This window comes from Xenopus tropicalis, chromosome 3, assembly GCF_000004195.4.
Source record: "Xenopus tropicalis strain Nigerian chromosome 3, UCB_Xtro_10.0, whole genome shotgun sequence".
Taxonomy (NCBI): Eukaryota; Metazoa; Chordata; class Amphibia; order Anura; family Pipidae; genus Xenopus; species Xenopus tropicalis.
In genome coordinates, this window is record NC_030679.2 from 138451510 (window position 1) to 138460914 (window position 9405).

Here is a 9405-nt window from a genome sequence, read left to right on the forward strand (position 1 = left end):
TGGGGGGCATAGGCATCATTGGATTGTGAGCCAAGTCGGCTTGTTGATCCGACAGAAAATCAAACCTGCCCGATCGATCAGATAAGCTGCCAAATAGGTCTGAAGGACCTGAATTGGCAGCTGAAATCGTCCATTTATGGGCAACTTAACCATTCTGAGGAAGTTTGCAATTTGTATATTTTGGGGGTATGAAGCTTGCTACTTACTCACTTACTACTTACTATTCACTTACACTTACTACTTACTTACTACTTACTCACTTGCTGAAAGATTTGCAATGCTATGGCACAATTAAGGCGAGAAGGCCATAGGTCTCCAGTCTCCTCCATAGGGAAGGTGGAATGCAGGAAGGAAGGGCGGCGCTGCCAACTCGGTCAAATCCACGGTCCTGGCCGACTTGCTGTGTTGTTCTAGAAGATGTTTCGCCATTTATCCTATTAACTGGTTTCTCAATTCAGAATGACTTGTGCAAAGATCTTCCTGTAATAAACGCCCTGGGATGTTGCTCCAATCAGTATAACCTCTTTATCATAACCAGTACGGGATCAGGTATCTCAGGAGGGTGAGGTGTTGGCTGTATTAGCAGGATGTTATTATACCTTCCAGGGGGAGATGCCAAATCAGCACTGTATGTGGCAGACAATAGATATTGCACCCCCCACCCCGCCTCTATTCAGACTCGGTTTCTGTATTCACATACATGGCCTCTTTCACGCCTCTACAATCTGGACCTGGCAATCTTCAAATGTGTCTCCTTTTTCCTTTAGATGTAGGTACCCGGCTGAGTCCTGACCGAGGAGCTGCCTCTTCTGTGCTGCGCCATATGCGTGTGTAACTGCTCTTTGCATTCTCCCAAGTCAGAGCTCTCCCCGCTGCACTGCACCATGTGACTCCCCTCTGCACTGCACTGCATACACCATGTGACTCCCCACTGCACTGCACACACCATGTGACTCCCCACTGCACTATACTGCATACACCATGTGACTCATCACTGCACTGCATACACCATGTGACTCATCACTGCACTGCATACACCATGTGACTCCCCACTGCACGGCATACACCATGTGACTCCCCACTGCACTGCATACACCATGTGACTCCCCACTGCACTGTACTGCACACACCATGTGACTCCCCACTGCACTGCATACACCATGTGACTCCCCACTGCACTGTACTGCATACACCGTGTGACCCCCCCCACTGCACTGCATACACCATGTGACTCCCCACTGCACTGTACTGCACACACCATGTGACTCCCCACTGCACTGTACTGCATACACCATGTGACTCCCCACTGCACTGCACCATGTGACTGCCCAGTACACTGTACTGCATACACCATGTGACTCCCCACTGCACTGTACTGCATACACCATGTGACTCCCCACTGCACTGTACTGCATACACCATGTGACTCCCCACTGCACTGTACTGCATACACCATGTGACTCCCCACTGCACTGTACTGCACACACCATGTGACTCCCCACTGCACTGTACTGCATAGACCATGTGACTCTCCTTATGCTTTGGGTCTTTTGGGTGAACCAGCTGCTGCCTCAGTGCGTTTCTGGGTTTAAAGCAGACAGGGATGCAGTGTTTATTAAAAAAAAGCCTTCTATGATTTTTGGACACCCCAACTACATATGGGAGGACCAAGTTCTTTTGCCAGTCCTGCTTTCCTCCTTTGCCAGTAGTTTTGGTGTTATTGCTTCTCTTTCTACTGGTTTAACAAAGGCCCAATCGTAAGGCCCCCTCTGAGATGTTCCAACTCTGTCGCCTTCGCCTCTGTGCTGGGGGGGGGGGATCTTGTTTGCTCTGTGCTGTAGGGTTCTGATAACCCCCAGTTTGGGATCTAGTGGATGGTGGGAGTCAAACAGCAGGTACTGGTCTGTGTGGGTTGGTTTCCTGTAGAGCTCTATTTCCAGCTTTCCATCCTCTCTGACTCTAACCAGTCCAAAAAAGCCAACGTGTTACCTAGCACATCTTCCCATGTGATGTTGTGGTCCACTGTGTTGATGTATTCAGTGAACGTCTGTATTTTAACCACGGTGTCATCCACGTATCGGAACCAGTGACTGGGAGTGATCCTTTTGAAGCTATCCAGGGCCTTTCTTTCCACTTCCTCCATGTACAGGTTTGCCACAATGGGCGAAACTGGTGATCCCATGGCTCAGCCATGCTTCTGCCTGTAGAACTTATCCTTGTACTTGAAATAGGTGGTTGAACTGGGGGTGAAGGGCCCACCGGGGCTGCTGTGTATCCTACAGGGGGCCATGCCCCTAACCCCCCCTAAAAGGGGCCCCAGCCACTGCCGACATCCTCACCTGATCACACGTAAGTGTTAAATATTGGGTATTGCGAAATAAGTTGTATCCCAGGCCTGAATGGGTTAACATGTTACAAGCGTGCAACTGACTTGGCATTCACACTATCCCTCACATATACCATTGTTCCTTAAGTCTGGAATGTGATTGATTGGAAACATATGGTCTTAGGGGTAATACAGTGGGGAAGGCTGGTCTCACAGACACACACTCCCTTACACACTCACACAGGCTCTCACTTACACACATTTACTCTAACACACATGCATACATTTTTTACTACTTTATATGAATACATACATACTTTGTATTGTATTGGGAAGCTGTCAATATTGTTTGTGACTGGCTTAATCATTGGTAATTTGTATGTAACTTCTGTAACTCTTTTCCACACATTAGATATACTTGAAATATCACCTTGGTGAGTGGTGTTTGTTGACCATAGTACTTACACAAATACATTAGAGAAAGGATAATTATAACAGTAAGTGTGAGTGGGTAAGCTTGGAAACTAGACCCAGTCTGTTGGGGGGGGGGTCCTTATATACACTTCAGGATAGGAAGAGGGGGCTTGGTCAGTGCAGGGAATAACCCAAGGTGTCTGCTATTTCTGTGGAGTCCAGGAACGAGAAATGATGGTAATTATGATAGAATTTCTTCCAATCACGCACGCACGTGCACGTTTAGCAGATTTAGCCTCTCCCCCAAACTGAAGCAGAACCATATTCCAACACAGACACAAACAAACCCAGTTGCTGAGATATTAAACATCATTATGGGGACCTGGGGCACTAGTTCCTGTCCGAAGGGGAAACTCAAGAGGGTGCAAGTGCCTTCACCCCTTACAGAATCTTGATAACGAATATAGGCAATGAAACACCTCTCATAGTGTGGAACAATTATTATATATAGTGAATAAAGTACCCCCTATTGTAACATATAGGGATATTATAAGTCACAGAGGAGTCCCGTGACCATATTAAGATACAAGGCCAAAGGCCGAGTGCTTTTATATAGGTCATGGAACCCCGAGGTAACTTCTAATATCCTTATATTTTACAACAGGGGGTACTTTATTTATTATAATATACAAGTTTTAGCGAGTCATGTGACAGAAATGACACCACTAAGCACCGTTTGTAGTTTACAGTTTGGTCCCATAGGGAAATGACCAAACGGTATAATATATATATATATACAGTGGTGTGAAAAACTATTTGCCCCCTTCCTGATTTCTTATTCTTTTGCATGTTTGTCACACTTAAATGTTTCTGATCATCAAACACATTTAACTATTAGTCAAAGATAACACAAGTAAACACAAAATGCAGTTTTTAAATGAGGGTTTTTATTATTTAGGGAGAAAAAAAATCCAAACCTACATGGCCCTGTGTGAAAAAGTAATTGCCCCCTGAACCTAATAACTGGTTGGGCCACCCTAAGCAGCAATAACTGCAATCAAGCGTTTGCGATAACTTGCAACAAGTCTTTTACAGCGCTCTGGAGGAATTTTGGCCCACTCATCTTTGCAGAATTGTTGTAATTCAGCTTTATTTGAGGGTTTTCTAGCATGAACCGCCTTTTTAAGGTCATGCCACAACATCTCAATAGGATTCAGGTCAGGACTTTGACTAGGCCACTCCAAAGTCTTCATTTTGTTTTTCTTCAGCCATTCAGAGGTGGATTTGCTGGTGTGTTTTGGGTCATTGTCCTGCTGCAGCACCCAAGATCGCTTCAGCTTGAGTTGACGAACAGATGGCCGGACATTCTCCTTCAGGATTTTTTGGTAGACAGTAGAATTCATGGTTCCATCTATCACAGCAAGCCTTCCAGGTCCTGAAGCAGCAAAACAACCCCAGACCATCACACTACCACCACCATATTTTACTATTGGTATGATGTTCTTTTTCTGAAATGCTGTGTTACTTTTACGCCAGATGTAACGGGACACGCACCTTCCAAAAAGTTCAACTTTTGTCTCGTCGGTCCACAAGGTATTTTCTCAAAAGTCTTGGCAATCATTGAGATGTTTTTTAGCAAAATTGAGATGAGCCATAATGTTCTTTTTGCTTAAAAGTGGTTTGCGCCTTGGAAATCTGCCATGCAGGCCGTTTTTGCCCAGTCTCTTTCTTATGGTGGAGTCGTGAACACTGACCTTAATTGAGGCAAGTGAGGCCTGCAGTTCTTTAGATGTTGTCCTGGGGTCTTTTGTGGCCCCTCGGATGAGTTGTCTCTACGCTCTTGGGGTAATTTTGGTCGGCCGGCCACTCCTGGGAAGGTTCACCACTGTTCCATGTTTTTGCCATTTGTGGATAATGGCTCTCACTGTGGTTCGCTGGAGTCCCAAAGCTTTAGAAATGGCTTTATAACCTTTACCAGACTGATAGATCTCAATTACTTTTGTTCTCATTTGTTCCTGAATTTCTTTGGATCTTTGCATGATGTCTAGCTTTTGAGGTGCTTTTGGTCTACTTCTCTGTGTCAGGTAGCTCCTATTTAAGTGATTTCTTGATTGAAACAGGTGTGGCAGTAATCAGGCCTGGGGGTGACTACAGAAATTGATATTGAAATTGAAAATTGAAATTGATAAACCACAGTTAAGTTATTTTTTAACAAGGGGGGCAATCACTTTTTCACACAGGGCCATGTAGATTTGGAGTTTTTTTTCTCCCTTAATAACGTAAACCTTCATTTAAAAACTGCATTTTGTGTTCAATTATGTTATCTTTGACTAATAGTTAACGGTTTTTGATGAGCAGAAACATTTTGTGTGACAAACATGCAAAAGAATAAGAAATCAGGAAGGGGGCAAATAGTTTTTCACACCACTGTATATATATATATAATTTATATATAATATATAATCTATCCCATATAGATTGTAAGCTCTATGGGGCAGGGACCTCCTTCCTCTTGTGTCCTCGACTCTTAACTTATTGCAGCTGTATTTATCTGTATTTATTGTTATACTTTGTATTTATCTATTATCTTATTTAACACCCTGTTTGCATTAATGTATTCTACTGTACAGTGCTGCGTACATAAGTAGTGCTTTATAAATAAAGATATACATACATACATATAAATACATACACAGAAGTGGTACCAAGCTTCAGTCTAACCAACCCAAACTAGGGTACTGCCCCATTACCAGCATTGCTCTGTACTACAGCCAGGCATGGTAATGGCAGGCTAAACTGGGGAGGGCAAACTAGCTTTTGGACAAGACCTATTGGGCCTCACACACCCCAGTCCAACCCTTGAAGAAAATGCTACAGGCCACCTTCCTGGTGAGACCTACAGAGACGGAACCTGAAACAATTCACTAATTGCCCGAGGTCCAAGGCCGCATATAAGGAAATGAACATTATAGTACTGACTACTCCCCAAAATTACAGATAAAAAGGTTAATGGTTAATGTTCAGACCTTATTAATACCCTCCCCTACATCCCCATAGAAAATAAATATAGATGAGCGCGTTGCCAGAGAGAGTGGTACCGGGTAATCTTGGTAGATATGAAAATGATAAAGGAAGGGTGGGATGAAAGTATTCAGAGGAGATTATGCTAGAACAGTTTGCATTGTATTCATTGGAGTTGAGACAATTTCCTAGTAGGTTCCTGAACTAACTGCAATAGAAAGTTGTGGCCTTTGAACCTCAAAGCAGATACAACATTTATAACAGATATACACAACAAAATTGCTTTATTTAGTGATCGGAACCCTTATATGCAATTTAAAAAATTGGCTTTAGATCCCCTTCAACAAAATTTGCAACTGGTCTTTACTTTTTATATGTTGTGGGTTTTTATTTTAAATATTTCATTTTTAATTCAGCTGCTATCTGGTTGCTAAGGTGTAATTTTCCCTAGCAACCAGAGTGTAATTTGAATGAGACAGGGATATGAATAGGAGAAGTAAGTAATAAAAAATAACAATAACATTGGAGCCTTAATGTGGTTGGGGGTCAGTGACCCCCGTCTGACAGATGGAAAGGGGCAGAAAAGTCATTCCAAAACTACATAAAATATAAAATGAAGACCAACTGAAAAGTTGCTATGGACATGCCATTCTAGAACAAGCTAAAAGATTACCTGGTGTAACTCCCAGCACTCTGACTATGGCTCTCCCTTTATCAATAGATGTAATACAGGTGTAACTCCCAGCGCCCTGACTATGGCTCTCCCTTTATCAATAGATGTAATACAGGTGTAACTCCCAGCGCCCTGACTATGGCTCTCCCTTTATGAATAGATGTAATACAGGTGTAACTCCCAGCGCTCTGACTATGGCTCTCCCTTTATCAATAGATGTAATACAGGTGTAACTCCCAGCACCCTGACTATGGCTCTCCCTTTATGAATAGATGTAATACAGGTGTAACTCCCAGCACTCTGACTATGGCTCTCCCTTTATCAATAGATGTAATACAGGTGTAACTCCCAGCACCCTGACTATGGCTCTCCCTTTATGAATAGATGTAATACAGGTGTAGCTCCCAGCGCTCTGACTATGGCTCTCCCTTTATCAATAGATGTAATACAGGTGTAACTCCCAGCACCCTGACTATGGCTCTCCCTTTATGAATAGATGTAATACAGGTGTAACTCCCAGCACTCTGACTATGGCTCTCCCTTTATCAATAGATGTAATACAGGTGTAACTCCCAGCGCCCTGACTATGGCTCTCCCTTTATGAATAGATGTAATACAGGTGTAACTCCCAGCGCTCTGACTATGGCTCTCCCTTTATCAATAGATGTAATACAGGTGTAACTCCCAGCACCCTGACTATGGCTCTCCCTTTATGAATAGATGTAATACAGGTGTAACTCCCAGCACTCTGACTATGGCTCTCCCTTTATCAATAGATGTAATACAGGTGTAACTCCCAGCGCCCTGACTATGGCTCTCCCTTTATGAATAGATGTAATACAGGTGTAACTCCCAGCGCTCTGACTATGGCTCTCCCTTTATCAATAGATGTAATACAGGTGTAACTCCCAGCACCCTGACTATGGCTCTCCCTTTATGAATAGATGTAATACAGGTGTAACTCCCAGCACTCTGACTATGGCTCTCCCTTTATCAATAGATGTAATACAGGTGTAACTCCCAGCGCTCTGACTATGGCTCTCCCTTTATCAATAGATGTAATACAGCTGTAACTCCCAGCGCTCTGACTATGGCTCTCCCTTTATGAATAGATGTAATACAGGTGTAACTCCCAGCGCTCTGACTATGGCTTTCCCTTTATCAATAGATGTAATACAGGTGTAACTCCCAGCGCCCTGACTATGGCTCTCCCTTTATCAATAGATGTAATACAGGTGTAACTCCCAGCGCCCTGACTATGGCTCTCCCTTTATCAATATATGTAATACAGGTGTAACTCCCAGCGCCCTGACTATGGCTCTCCCTTTATGAATAGATGTAATACAGGTGTAACTCCCAGCGCTCTGACTATGGCTCTCCCTTTATGAATAGATGTAATACAGCTGTAACTCCCAGCACCCTGACTATGGCTCTCCCTTTATCAATAGATGTAATACAGGTGTAACTCCCAGCGCCCTGACTATGGCTCTCCCTTTATGAATAGATGTAATACAGGTGTAACTCCCAGCACCCTGACTATGGCTCTCCCTTTATCAATAGATGTAATACAGGTGTAACTCCCAGCGCCCTGACTATGGCTCTCCCTTTATCAATAGATGTAATACAGGTGTAACTCCCAGCGCTCTGACTATGGCTCTCCCTTTATCAATAGATGTAATACAGGTGTAACTCCCAGCGCTCTGACTATGGCTCTCCCTTTATCAATAGATGTAATACAGGTGTAACTCCCAGCGCTCTGACTATGGCTCTCCCTTTATCAATAGATGTAATACAGGTGTAACTCCCAGCGCCCTGACTATGGCTCTCCCTTTATCAATAGATGTAATACAGGTGTAACTCCCAGCACCCTGACTATGGCTCTCCCTTTATCAATAGATGTAATACAGGTGTAACTCCCAGCACCCTGACTATGGCTCTCCCTTTATGAATAGATGTAATACAGGTGTAACTCCCAGCGCTCTGACTATGGCTCTCCCTTTATCAATAGATGTAATACAGGTGTAACTCCCAGCGCCCTGACTATGGCTCTCCCTTTATCAATAGATGTAATACAGGTGTAACTCCCAGCACTCTGACTATGGCTCTCCCTTTATCAATAGATGTAATACAGGTGTAACTCCCAGCGCTCTGACTATGGCTCTCCCTTTATCAATAGATGTAATACAGGTGTAACTCCCAGCGCCCTGACTATGGCTCTCCCTTTATCAATAGATGTAATACAGGTATACAGTAACAGTAACTCACAACATCCAAGTAAGAAGGAGGAATCGCAGGTCGCTCTTGGTGCTTCGGTGCACAGTTTACGCTTATCTTCTCTCTTGGCTCCTGGCAAAAGATCTGCCTACCTCACAAATCTTCACTTCAAACCTACTTTCGAGGAGGCCACAAGGGTCGGGATCAAGTCCCTCCTACTGACTGGGTCAGGCTGTGACTCATAAGCATCTCACTACAGTACATACCACAGGTTATATATTAGGGGAAAGGCAAGTAACAATTTCTTACATTACTGTTGTACAGATCTCTTTGTAACAGGGATACTATGTGCCTCTCTCTCCCCATGGACCCATTCTAATCCCACTGTCCTTTCTACACTAGCTTCTCCATACTGCTCTATCAGTATAATGCTCTACCTCACCCCCTCGCCTAGTTTAAACACTCCTCCAGTCTATAGTAGCAGTGGGGGGATAATAGCCTCTGGGAAGGGACTGGGGCTGTGGGATAGCAGGTATAGTAGGGAGAGATGGTGCCTATAGTAGCAGTGGGGGTATAATAGCCTCTGGGAAGGGACTGGGGCTGTGGGATAGCAGGTATAGTAGGGAGAGATGGTGTCTATAGTAGCAGTGAGGGGGATAATAGCCTCTGTGAAGGGACTGTGGCTGTGGGATAGCAGGTATAGTAGGGAGAGATGGTGCCTATAGTAGCAGTGGGGGATAATAGCCTCTGGGAAGGG